The sequence below is a fragment of the Hyaena hyaena genome, unplaced genomic scaffold (assembly GCF_003009895.1).
Source record: "Hyaena hyaena isolate Hyena2069 unplaced genomic scaffold, ASM300989v1 scaffold_160, whole genome shotgun sequence".
NCBI lineage: Eukaryota > Metazoa > Chordata > Mammalia > Carnivora > Hyaenidae > Hyaena > Hyaena hyaena.
The window spans coordinates 196,691-209,834 of record NW_024080793.1 but is presented as its reverse complement, the minus strand read 5'-3'; positions in this window follow the sequence as shown (position 1 = coordinate 209,834).

Genomic DNA, 13,144 nt, shown 5'->3' with positions numbered 1-13,144 from the left:
CTGTGCTGGGCTTCTTCTCTCCAGAAGCCAACTGTCACTGCTCTCCTCCTTCCCAAATCTTTCTGAGAGGCCCTTTAAAACCGTCTTTTCAGAGGAAATAACCTCCCCCACACACCCTCAAACTCTTCCATGAATCTCTGTTCCATCTTCCTTGGGGGAGACTGGGCTCTCTCCTAAAGTCGTCGGTTCCTCTGGCCTTCGTTGCACAGGCGAGGGCCTGGACTGAGGGTTTCCTCCTGCTCCCCCCACTTCTCGATTGTCATTCCTCAACCTCACGTGAAGCTCTTGGTCCTCTGACCTCACACAGCTGTGCTTCATGGTCTTCTACCCTTCCTCACTGCCGGTCTTCTGTCTACTACCGCATCTTTCTCACCCCTCGCTAAAGACTTGGGCTCCTGGCTCCCTTCTCCCTCCCCCCTGCCCTCTGCTCCCAAGCGCTGCTGGTATCACAGTGACCCCAGCATCCTCGTGGGCACCACCAATCCAACACTGTGGTTTTGCCTCTGGCATCTTCTTTGCTCCTGTTGCTTGCTTTTCCTTCCCTCCATCCACTCCCTCCCACACTCACTCCCATGGTGACTCTCTGAGCTCTGCATGCCAAAGACCTATTCACGGAGGAAATATTAAATCCAGGAATGGTACTTTCTGAATACAGCCTCTTATCTTTCCAAGACTCTCAGGCGGTTTCCTCCCCCACATCCGATCTTCAGATTCAGAGAGATCCTAAATCCCTTAGCTTTGGGGCTTCCTCCTCCTCCTCCCTCTCTCGTCTCCATTTCTATCCCCACAAACTTGGACCTTAAAACTCATGACTTGCACATTCTTCTTGCCAATATCCTCAACTCACCGAACACACTGTACTTCTGTCACACCTGCCAGCCAAGTCCCAACCTTCCTTCAGTCATGCCATCTGACTTCTCCATGCCTACCCCCAGGCTGCTGAGCCCCAGGGGAAGAACTCTCACCACCCTGTAGTGAGACTAGAAAGTCGAAGTCTTCAGCCTCATCTGGAGCTCAGTGCTTCCAGAAACTACTCTCGGTTTCCTGAGCAAGCTCTCTCCTACTCTCTAGGATAGCTTTTTCAAATTCATCTACCTTTCTCAAATTTCCTACTCTACTATCTCCTGCTCACTCCAGGCAGATAACCTTACCTCCTGCTGCACAGAAAAAACCAGAAGGGGGGCGCCTGGGTGGCTTAGTCGGTTAAGCATCCGACTTTTGCTTAGGTCATGATCTCGCGGTTCGTGGGTTCGAGCCCCGCGTCGGGCTCTGTGCTGACTGCCAGCTCAGAGCCTGGAGCCTGTTTCGGTCTGTGACTCCCTCTCTCTCTCTGACCCTCCCCTGCTCACGCTGTCTCTCTCTCTCTCTCTCTCTCTTTCTCTCTCAATCCTAGAAATTAAAAAAAAAAAAAAAACATTAAAAAAATAAATTTATTAAAAAAAAAAAAGAAGAAAAAACCAGAAGGCTTTAGACAGGGATTCCTGAAGAGATCTGATGCCAGACCTGCAAAGTGAGTTCCCTGCCTTCCTCCTGTGACAGGGAAGGGGCAAGGAAGGGCACACCTTCTCCCTAACCCATGCCCTGGGTTCACTCCTCTTTTTCCTTCCCTAGGACCTCACTGGATTATCTTCAGTCTCTCCTGCAGCTTCCAACTCTTCCTTTCTTATTGACTCTTTAGTATCCAGATTGAACTTTGAAAGTCGCTCTGATTATAAACAATCCCCCTCCCGCCCCCCGCCTCAAATCTCCAAACCTGGACTAGCTGCAGCCTAGCTCCCTCACACAGCAAAGGACTTGGACAAAATGCTTACCATTGCATCCTTCATCCCCTGCCTCTCTCTCCTTCCGGGTTCGCTGCAGCCCAGCGTCTGTGGCCACCGCCCCACGCAGGCCGATCTCATCAAAGGGATCAGCAATGTCCTTAGCAACAGTTAAACCCCGTGGGTGAGCCTCCGTTCTCCCATCCTTCACCTTTCTACCATCAACAGTGTTGACTTTGAAGTCTTCCACTGGCCAACCCCCAGGGCAATATACTCCAAGTGTCCTTCCGACTTCTCTGGCCACTCCATCTCCTTCTTCTTCATGAGGGCTCATTCCATCTCTCCCTTAAGTGTTGAGGTCCCTCAGGATTGTTCTAGTTACTCTTCAGTGTGGACTCCGTGTTTCTCCTGGTCTCATGTTGTGCATTCTTCTGGCTTCAGTAACTCTCAGTGCCAATGCCTCTAAAGCTGACATCTCCATGCTAGCTCTCGCCTGAGCCTCAGACAAGCTTTCTGGATGTCAGTAGGTTCATCAACTCACCCTAAACCTGCCTCTCTCCAGATATTCTTCTGTTCCCTGTCTCTAGGTGCTCAAGCAGAACGCCTCATACTTCCTTGGGTTACCCCTTCTCCTTCCTCTCCATTTCACCCTCCTCTCTTTCACCTTCCATTAGCCTAATCTAGCCACTACTTATTTTGTAAATTCATCCATTTCTCTCCAACCTCACTGCTCTGTTTCATTAACGTTCCTCCCATAGATCCCTGCTTTGCCTCCAATTCTTTCAAAGGATCAATCTGGCCACATCAGTCCCCTGTTTAAGTCCCTTCCATGGTTCCTTGATGCTCTTAGGAGAGAGTCCAAATAGTTGTCGTGGCTCCTGAGGCCCACATGTCTGGCCCCAAGGTACCTTCTCCATCCTGGCTCATGTCACCTCTGGCTCATGTCTGGGTTCTGACCAGACAGCCTTACTCTATGATCCTTGAGCAGCCTAGAGTGTCTTGCCTCTGGAGATGCCCCCCATGCTATTCTTCTATCTGGAACACTTCTGTTAGTATTCTCTGTCTCCACTAATTCCTATTTGTCTTTCTGACCCTATTCCACAGGCCACCTCCTCCAGGAAGCCCTCCCCACTTTCCCAGGCTAAATTAAAGGCCTTCCTCTGTGTCCTCACAGCCTTTTCTACTTACCCTATCCCAGCAATTGGCACCAGGCATTGTAACAGATTCTTTATTGGTCAAAATCTTCCACAGGCCACCAACTTCATGAGGTGTGCCCTCTGACTTCCCAGGTGGGCTTTCCCGTACCCAACACAGGGCCTGGAATTGATGGGATTGGGTGAACACTTAGCACATAAACAAAGTTGTTAAGGGATCCATGGTGGTGAAGAGGTCGGACGTCATCCATTTATTCTAGTGTTTTTCATCCGCTTTGCTCACCACCATCAAGAGGAGCTATAAACTGCTTTACCCAAACAATCCTTCGGTCTTCACATCATCACAAGTCTATGGCAGATTAACTAATTGATTTATCAAATGGACAAAGCCTTGGAGTCATTTTAGGTACCCCGAATATTTTGTAACATTTAGTGTCATTTTTTTCTAGTTTCAAATACAATACATGCATAAAGTAAAGTTTTGCGAAACACAGGAAAATAACAGCAGAATGAAATCACTCTTAGACCACTACACAATGGAGTCTGTTATGACATTTAAAATAATTTTTAAATATTTATTTATTTTTGGAGACAGAGTGAGACAGAGCACAAACAAGGGAGGGGCAGAGGCGGGGTGGTGTGGTGGTGGCGGGTACACGGAATCTGAAGCAGGCTCCAGGCTCTGAGCTGTCAGCACGGAGCCTGATGTGGGGCTCGAACTTATGGACCACGAGATCATGACCTGAGCCGAAGTTGGACGCCTAACCGACTGAGCCACCCAGGCACCCCACCTGTTATTACATTTTTAATATGCATTCTTCTAGCACACTTTCTATTCAAGTCCGTTAAACTTTTTGATGTTACAAAAAGTTAACAGACTGTAGCTTGCTTTTTAAAAATTGGCACAGTTAAAATGAGTGCTTTTCAATGTTAGCATATATACTTCTCATGGTCTATGGACTTAGTGAGTGTCCTGAATTTTATTACATAATATACCACGGTTCACTTCACCAAACTCTGAACTGAAGGGGGTTGGACCTTTAGGTTATTTCTACTTTCTGCTGGACAAATCTTATAACTTTATCTTTGTACACGTTCATTTTGACCTCCTTAGAGTAAAGGGAAGACATTATTAAGACCTTGGACGCACATCCCAAATACATACTCAGAAATTCTAAATTAACTCACTCTCATCAATATGTATGAATGGGTTTGTATCCTTTAAAGTATGTACATATATAATTGCCTGCCTAGCAAGCCACTATTATCACTAGAATGTGCGTCGTTTATTACTAGAGAGACTGAGCTTATTAAAATACATTTGGGGGGGCACCTGGGTGGCTCAGTTGATTGAACATCTGACTTTGGCTCAGGTCGTGATCCCACGGTTCATGGATTGGAGCCTTGCATAGGGCTCTGTGCTGACAGCTTGGAGCCTGGAGCCTGCTTCAGATTTGTGTCTTCCTCTCTCCCCACTCATGCTCTGTCTGCCAGTCTCTCTCTCTGTCTCTGTCTCTCTGTCTCTGTCTCTCTCTCAGAAATAAATAAATATTTTTAAAAAATCTTAACTTTTTATTTATTTCTGAGAGAGAGAGACAGCATGAGCAGGGGAGAGTCAGAGAGAGAGGGAGATACAGAATCTGAAACAGGCTCCAGGCTCTGAGCTGGCTGTCAGCACAGAGCCCAACACGGGGCTCGAATCCATGAACCGTGAGATCATGACCTGAGCTGAAGTCAGATGCTTAACCGACTGAGCCGCCCAGGTGCCCCTAAATAAATATATAATTTAAAAAATTAAAAAATAAAGTGCATTTTGGGAACACACAACCATTCTGTACTTTTGACTTGTAAATCATTTCAGCTTAGTTTTTCACACTTAGAGAAAATGGCGTCACCACCAGCCCAGCCGACCTCCATCTAAGTCGGGGTCCCTTGTGCAGGCTTTCTATCATCTCGTTATAGAGTATGGAAGTGTCGACAGGCTGGCCCATTGGTTCTTTGGGAAGAAACGGATTCAGGCATGTATCCACATTGAAATCTACCATGTCCCAGGCCTCACTTGAGGCACCAGGGCCATAATAGTCCAAAGACAACCAAGATCCCTGTTTACCAAATACTTACAGTCCAGCTGGGGAGACAGACAATAAAAAGTCAACATGTAGAGAACATAAGACGACTTCAGCTGTGATAAATGAAGAAACCAAGGATGTGATAACAGAGACGGATAATAGATGTGGTAATGGAGAATAGTTGCAAATGCGAGCAGGGCACTCAGGTGGGGCTTTCTGAGGATATGGGAGCTTCAGCGAGGTCTCTGATATGGCAGCAGTGTCTGATGTATCCAATGAGAGGGATACATGTCCCAGAGGGAGAGAACAGAAATTGCCCTAAGTTGGCACGCTTGAGCATCAGAAAGGAAATCAGGATGTCTTCAAAGCAGAAAGCGCATAGGGGAGAAAAATGCTAGAAACTTAGGTCTGAGAGGCAGGAAAAGGCTGGAAAATGTAGGCTGTGGGGCCATGGAAAAGAATTATGAATAGCTAATAAATAACCAGGAACTTCCGAGTTTCTAATGTCACGTTCTTTTCACAAAATCCTGATTATTTAGTACTTATTATCCCATTTTATGCAATTCCCAGCAAAGATCAGGTCATATTTATCAGAGAAAGAATGAAAGAATGAGTGAATGGAAGAAAGAATACGCTGGGGCACCACGACAGGGCGCCCCCTCTGAGACCCCGCTTTGGCGTGGAAGAAACCGGTAAAATAATCACCCAACTACTGGAGACTTCTCCAGGGTCACTAAAGTTGCAAAAGGTCCTCAATTCCAAATGATATCCTGAGAGCAATAATTCTGAGGGAAAGAAGTCATAGCAAAACACGGAATTTGAAAGACTTTGAGTTAAATACAGCACAGCACCCACAGCACTCATTTGGTTAATTGTGGGTGGAATTATTTGAGCAAAACATTTTGTGCCTTCAAGCAACCGCAGGTGCAGGCAGAGAGGCTTGTAAGAATCTTTAGCCAAATTTGGTCCTTAAAGTTCCCCCAGGAATTGGCACCAGTTCCCTTTCCCCGTGGTTCCTTCGGTCCCTGCTTTGACGGCAGAAGCGTGTGACAGCTGTGAAGTTTTTTTGGCACGTGTATCCACTCAAGCGGATTTCCTGTCTCCTTTCCTCCTTAGCAGATGTGATGACACAACTGAATGTGTTTCTGAGTTTATTATTTGAGGGACTTCACAGATCGACTCTCTGGTTCATAGACCGGGACCAGAACGCCATCCACTGTCCATTTATTCATTCATTCCATCCCCCGACTTTTTACATTTTCCAAGCGCTTGTTAGACAGTCAAGAAGAGCATAGCACTTACCATCGCAACGTTTCCCGTGGACATGTAGGCAGTCATTCAGTTATGATTAGGATGAAGGCTGTGAATGCCAAGTCCTGAGCTCTAAGAATGGGAGAAGCTGTCTTGTGCATAGAGACCAGAGACGTCTTCCTTGGGGAAACAGATTTTGAACTGAATGTAGAACAATGAATAGAAAGTAACTCTATGTGCCAGGTTAGAATGGCAGGAGATGGAAGCACTCCAAACAAAGGGACACAAAATCTTAGAGCGGGGAGGGTGGGTTGTGCTGCAGAATTGAAAGACCAGTGTGGCTGGAGCTTAGGAAACTAAGGAGAAGATAGAGATACAGCTCCAGAGGAGGCGTCCATTGTTGAGGAGTGAGACACTTGATCTGAGGATCAATGGAATATTGGTTACGTTACGTTAGCTATGGCTGAGTAATGAACCAGCCCATATCACAGGGGCTTAAAGAGTCAATGGCTAGTCCCACGATGGGGGGCAGCTGGGAATGACTGATCCAGGTTGTCTGCAGGTGTCCATGGCTGTGCCCGTTCATCTCACCTATGTTCGATCGATCTTGATCTTGGCTGTGCTCTGTCATGTACCCACAGGTTAGCTGGGGGCTCTGCTCTAGGGTGAACTTGGCTGGAGCATCTGGGCTGGAGGTAGGGGGGGGCTCTGGTCTGCAGGTCTCATCACCCTAGGACTAGTGAGCTAGTCCAGGCAAGTCCAGCTTAGGATGATAGGATGATAGCACAATCATCCTGGCAGAGCCTCCTAGGCTATACTGTCATCTTCGTGTCATTTTATTGACCCAACCATGTCATGTGATCAAATGTAGACCAAGGCTAAGAAAATAGACTGCCTCTTTACTAGGAAGAATTGAACAGTCACTTGCGAAAGAGTCTGAATATGGGCAGAGGTGAAAGACTGGGGCCATTAACATAATGTATGACACATGGGAAGCTAATGACAGTTTTTGAGCAAGTGGTTACCATTGTCATCCCAGGGAATTCTCCACAGCACCAAAATCTACTCTTAAGAGGGCCTGAGCATGGCTTTGTAATATATCCAGACATTTGTCTATTATCCTAGTAATCTCCCTCTCCACTCCAAACTTAAAGAATCTTAACTCTTCTCTTTCAAGCTTTTAAAACCACCCCCTCTCTTACATCACTACTACCATTCTATTTAGTTTCTGTGTGTATCATCTCTTCCTGAACTATCACAAGTTCCTGCCCACCTCCCACATTGCCCCCAAAGCAGCCTTTACTCTGATCTTTTCCACAAGGTAAGACTTTCTGTCCTTGGCTTGGCATTCAAGGACCTTCCATATTTCCTCTCCAGGCCCATGTTCCACGCTCTCTGCCCCAGAAGCACTGTGATCCAAACATACCTGACCTCTTATCTTCCCCCAGCTGCCTTTGCTTTGGCATACTTCTGAGCCCCTGCACACACTCTTATTTTCTCTGCTTTTCTGCCTAGAATTTCTCTTCCCCTTACTGGTTATCTGGAAAACTGTTTATCCTTCAAGATCCAACTCAGTGGCCAAGACCTGTCTATGATTTCTGCCTGTCTTCCAGGGAAGAGCTATTGGTCCCTCTTCTCTGCTTCTCTGTATCATATCTGTCCTGATATATGCTATTATCTGTTTCCAGCCTTGTCTCTTCTTACAGCATTTGGGGTACATTTCTCTTGGCACGCACAAGATAAATTGGATGTAAGAAGAATATATTAAAATTTTGTTGCTACTTATTTTGACTGTATGCTTTAAAATTTTATATTTCCTTTTTTTTAATGTTTATTTATTTTTGAGAAAGAGACAGAATACAAGAAGGGGAGGGGAAGAGAGAGGGAGACACAGAATCTGAAGCAGTCTCCAGACTCTGAGCTGTCAGCATAGAGGCCGATGCGGGGCTGGAACCCACAAACCGTGTGAGTATGACCTGAGCCGAAGTCGGACGCTCAACCGACTAAGCCACCTAGGTGTTCCCAAAGTTTATATTTCTTATACATGTTTTATATTATATTAGTGCAGAAGCATTAGAATATAATTTGTAAGGGTGCCTGGGTGGCTCAGTCGGTTAAGCGTCCAACTTCGGCTCAGGTCATGATCTCATGGTTTGTGGGTTCGAGCCCCGCATCGGGCTCTGTGCTGACAGCTCAGAGCCTGGAGCCTGCTTCGGATTTTGTGTCTCCCTCTCTCTCTCTGCCCCTCCTCTGCTCATACTCTCTCTCTCTCTCTCAAAACTAAATAAACAGTAAACGTTTTTAAATAAAAAAGAATAGAATTTATAAATGATAATTAGAAATAATTATTAAAATATATGCTTAAAATATTTTTATAGACTGGTGTGCTCAAAAGAAAAATTGGTGAGCATACTTCTAGACAATACATTCCCTAATAGATAGGACCTTAATATCAAAACCAGACTTGCACTTAGTGTTAAGTGCCCGCCCAAAGTACAAACTCCCCCAGAGTATTTTCACTGCAATGTTGAGCAGAGCTGTCAGTAGAAGGAGAAGTGCACTAGAAGGCCTTCTATCTCCCCTCAACCCCCAGCACACACAAAAATAGCTCTTGAGGAAGATTTTACGGAACATTGCAGTCTTCCTGGACTCCTGGAAATAAATTTTAAAAAATGCTTCTGGATATTTAGGAAACAAATCTCCCCTAACTGTGTGGGAAGGTCAAGGGTTTGTATTCCTTAGCTGCAATCCCAAGGAAAGACTAAAGTAGGTGCTCCCTTATGACCTATTGTAGAATGTTTATTTATAGAGGGAAAGCCCACAGTCTCTATCTTTTTGGTATAAACTCAGCATGGTTGAGGGAAAGAGCCTGGATGTAGACTGTTGGCCCTGCAAATAGTCTTTTAAAAATTGTTTTTAATATTTATTTATTTTTGAGAGGCAGAGAGAAATAGAGCATGAGTGGGGGAGGAGCAAAGAGAGAGGGAGACACAGAATCTGAAGCAGCTCCAGGCTCTGAGCTGTCACCAAACAGCCGGATGCGGGGCTCAAACTCACAGACTGTGAAATCATGACCTGAGCCGAAGTCGGGTGCTTAGCCCAACTGAGCCACCCGGGAGCCCCTACCATGCAAATAATCTTAATTTAAAAGTCTGTCTCCAATTCTGGGCCAGTAGGTTGACCCTTCCATGGTTGCCAGAAATGGCAGTGATGATTATTTAAATGTCCTTGTCCCTAGAACCAGAGGACTGTTACTACATTTAATAGCAAGAGTTGTTAATAACAAGAGTCCCCCAGAAACATTGTTTGTTTCTAACAGTAACAATAATAGCTTTTCCAAAAACACACTGTCCTCGGCCCTCTGCTTCCTGCTTAATCTCCACAATAACCTTGACATAAATGTTTCCCGTATTTCGGTTTAATAGTTCAAAAAAATCAGAGCTTGAGTGGTTTGTCCAAGGCCACACAATTAATTAGTGGTGGAGTGAGGATTAGCTTTCAGGTCTACCTTCGTCTACAGTGATTGCTTTTAACCATCATGCTAACCCAGGTCTAAAAATCAATCAATCAATCCAAACGAAGAGGCTGGAGAACATTAAGAATTCTTCCCAGTTCTCAAATTCTAAAATTACCTGAAAAAAAAATTCTGAAATATTATGTAATGGATTCTGAAGTCGGAGAACAATGTCTTTGTTTAGCAGCTACTGTTCTAGAAGCACCGTGCCTCCGTACCTACTCTGGTCAGCCAAATCCTTGAGGCTGCCCGTACGGATCACATGCCATGAAGGCAAAACCAAGATTCTGAAATCTAGGGTGACAACAAAACACTTCAGGGTCCCCCTCATCAGGACACGTGTGGCTCTTCCTGCGGTTTTCTCCTTGCCAGATGTGGAAACGAACGTCTTCCTCTGGGGAAAATTTCATAATTGCCCGAGATGACTATTATACTTCTTTTTCAGAAATGCGGGTTCATTTTTAGAAAAGACAAAATAAAGAAAGATTGCATAATGGTTAAGTGGAAATTCACAAGCAGGCGGGCAGAGAGCACACATGTTAGCTGCTCCTTTCTGCTGCAGGAGACGGGCGAGTTCCAGCTTAACTGTTAGTTTGATTATGCTTCCAGATGGGAGATCATTTGTAGGGCGTTTAATCTAATTTTTAAGACAAATGGTGTGTCCAGCAACTATTTCCAGAGATGTTGCCGTTAAAAGGAGCAAAGCTTGGGGCGCCTGGGTGGCTTAGTCGGTTAAGCGTCCGACTTTCGCTTAGGTCATGATCTCGCGGTTCGTGGGTTCGAGCCCCGCGTCGGGCTCTGTGCTGACTGCCAGCTCAGAGCCTGGAGCCTGTTTCAGTCTGTGACTCCCTCTCTCTCTGACCCTCCCCTGCTCACGCTGTCTCTCTCTCTCTCTTAGAAATAAATAAAACTTAAAAAAAAAAAAAAAAAGGAGCAAAGCTAAAAAGCTGCCCCGAGGGAGACAAAGTTGACAGAGTATCTAACGTAAAAGGAATGAATGACGGGAACCAAGGGTGTTCCGTAGTCAGAGGGAAAGAAACAAACCGAGAAAGACCTTGAGCACCTCGGTGTTTCTCCTTCATTTGCACCTTCCGCCCTGATCTGGGCTCCCCCCGCCTGCTCCTCTCCCCTCCCTGCCTGCCCCACCAAGGGGACTTCCTGGCCTCCGTTCCTAACACTACTCTTTTTCCTCCACCCCCCTCTCCTTTGAAGGGGCCCCTGTCACTGCCCTTGTCCTCATTTTCATTGCCACGTGTAAGCATTCTGACGGAGGAAGGGAGGGAGCAAGATTAAGAGCTCAGGTCTGAGATCCTTGCAAGAAATGCGGGAGGGGGAGGGACTTCCCCTGAAGGAGGGTGAAGCCAGGGTCTTAGTTTGGAGTCCCCTCCCCCCCCCCACCCCATGCAGGTCCTGAGGCGAGGACGTGGCTGCAAGTGGCTAATTGGGGAGGTGAAGGGAGGAGCGGGTTGGGAGTGAGGAAGGGAGATGAGAAGAGGAAGACAGCCAGCTAAAGAGTGCATTGCTGGGCAGGCTAACGCTGCAGGTCACTGTGCTTTCTAGAGGCGAGAGACTGCAGGGTGCCAGACAGACACAACTCCTGCCCCAGGGTGGACCAACCGAGGCACCACACAACTCCCATCGGCCGTTGGCTGAGGGCTGATCCTAGAGGCCTGTTTCCTGAGCTGCAGCAGTGGGCGAAGCCCTCAGGCAGGCGGAAGATGCACACTGAAGGGTTCAGGGGACACAGGTGCAACGACAGGGGGAAAGGTGTGACACATAAGGTGACTATGGCAGACACGTGAAAAGGCAAGTCCCAGGTAATGTGATGTCAGTAAGAGAGCCCAGCAGATACGGACTATCCCGAGGTCGCTTCCTGAGCCTCGGTGCCTACCACGCAACTTGGTTCAGCAAATGCGTGATGAACCCTCGTTGGATACGTGTACAAAGCGCTGCAGGCAATACAGAGGGAGAGCAGCCATTTCCCGTGCCAAGTGGCGCACTTTGAGGGGGCCTGGCCCTGGCCCCTAAGCTACAACTTTACAAAGCTATTTGGATTTTCTTCCTCTAAATTTTAAACTCAAACCAAAAGATTATAAGATGATTTGCCCAGTTCTCCAAATCCTTCTCTTTTTCTACTCAGTTTTACCCAGAGGGACAGGAGAGAGTTATTTATTGGATTTTATTGAAGATGAACATTCAGTTCTCATATAGCTTCCACCCCCTACAAATGCACACACACGTGGGGGCACATACATAGAGTTAGAAAGTGTCTGAGAGGAGAATGCTAGAATACAATTGTTTGTACTGTCCACTCCCAATGTAAAGGGGAAAATGGACAAGGAGCATTGAACACAGAGGAAACGCTTTCCTCGACCTAAGATTTCTGTTCATTTCTGTGCTTTGTTACAGATGGCTTTTCTAACTTCGCTAATAAAATAAATGGGAGAATATTTAAGACCCTATGAGCTAAATAAGAAACCTCATTACCTGACTAATCATCTCGAAGGCAAGTTTCTAAGAGTAAACTTGACTACGCTTTGTTCTTTATCAGAAGCGATGGGCGATCTATTTTTACGCCTTCCTGACGTTCAGTATGAGGTAAGGACTCTTGTTCAATTTTTGCCTTTTCCTTTCCTTCCCAAGTGGGCTGCATTCCCAGCTTCCTTTGCAGGTAGAGAGGCCATGTGACTGGGTCCTGGCCAGTGGGAGGGTCAGAAGGACGTCACCACCTCCAGGCCTGGTCCACTCAACTCCCCAGACACAGTCTTTCAGGACTTGTCACCTGTGCGTGATGGAGAGAGCCCCACGGCCCTAGGGAAAGGCTCAGCCAAAGGACAGAAACCCTGGGCCACTGAGATTGTTACTTGGAGGATTACTGCCCGGAAAACAACTTCGCCGGGAGCATCCTATTAGACGTTTGTTGATAAAGAAGTAGACTTTCATTGGGATGAGCTACTGGTCTTTTGGAACTGTTCATTACGGTGGCTAGCCCACCGTAATATAGTGGGTGCTCAGCAAATATCTGTGAGTGAACAGGTGAATGGCTGTCCGTTGGAAGAGATGGTCTATTTCACTCTGCTCGAAGTCGGCAACATCAGTGGGGAAGCCTGAAGACAGTGGGTCCCTGGTGATGGCTGACTGGACAGGCGAGATGGCATGAAGGGTCAATTTCATGTCATCCGCGGGGGTGCCCAAAACTACCCCTTGCTATAAGCCCAGTGAGCGGGACCTGTATTCTTTAAATCTCTCTTGTGGAAGGACGAGTCCATTTCTCTTTATCCTATGCCCAATAAAATGGAAAAGCTTTGGCCGCCCAATAAAATGGAAAAGCCTTGGCCTCCTTCCTGCATAGCGTCCCCTCTCATACACCTGATGGTTATTACTATGTCACCTTCC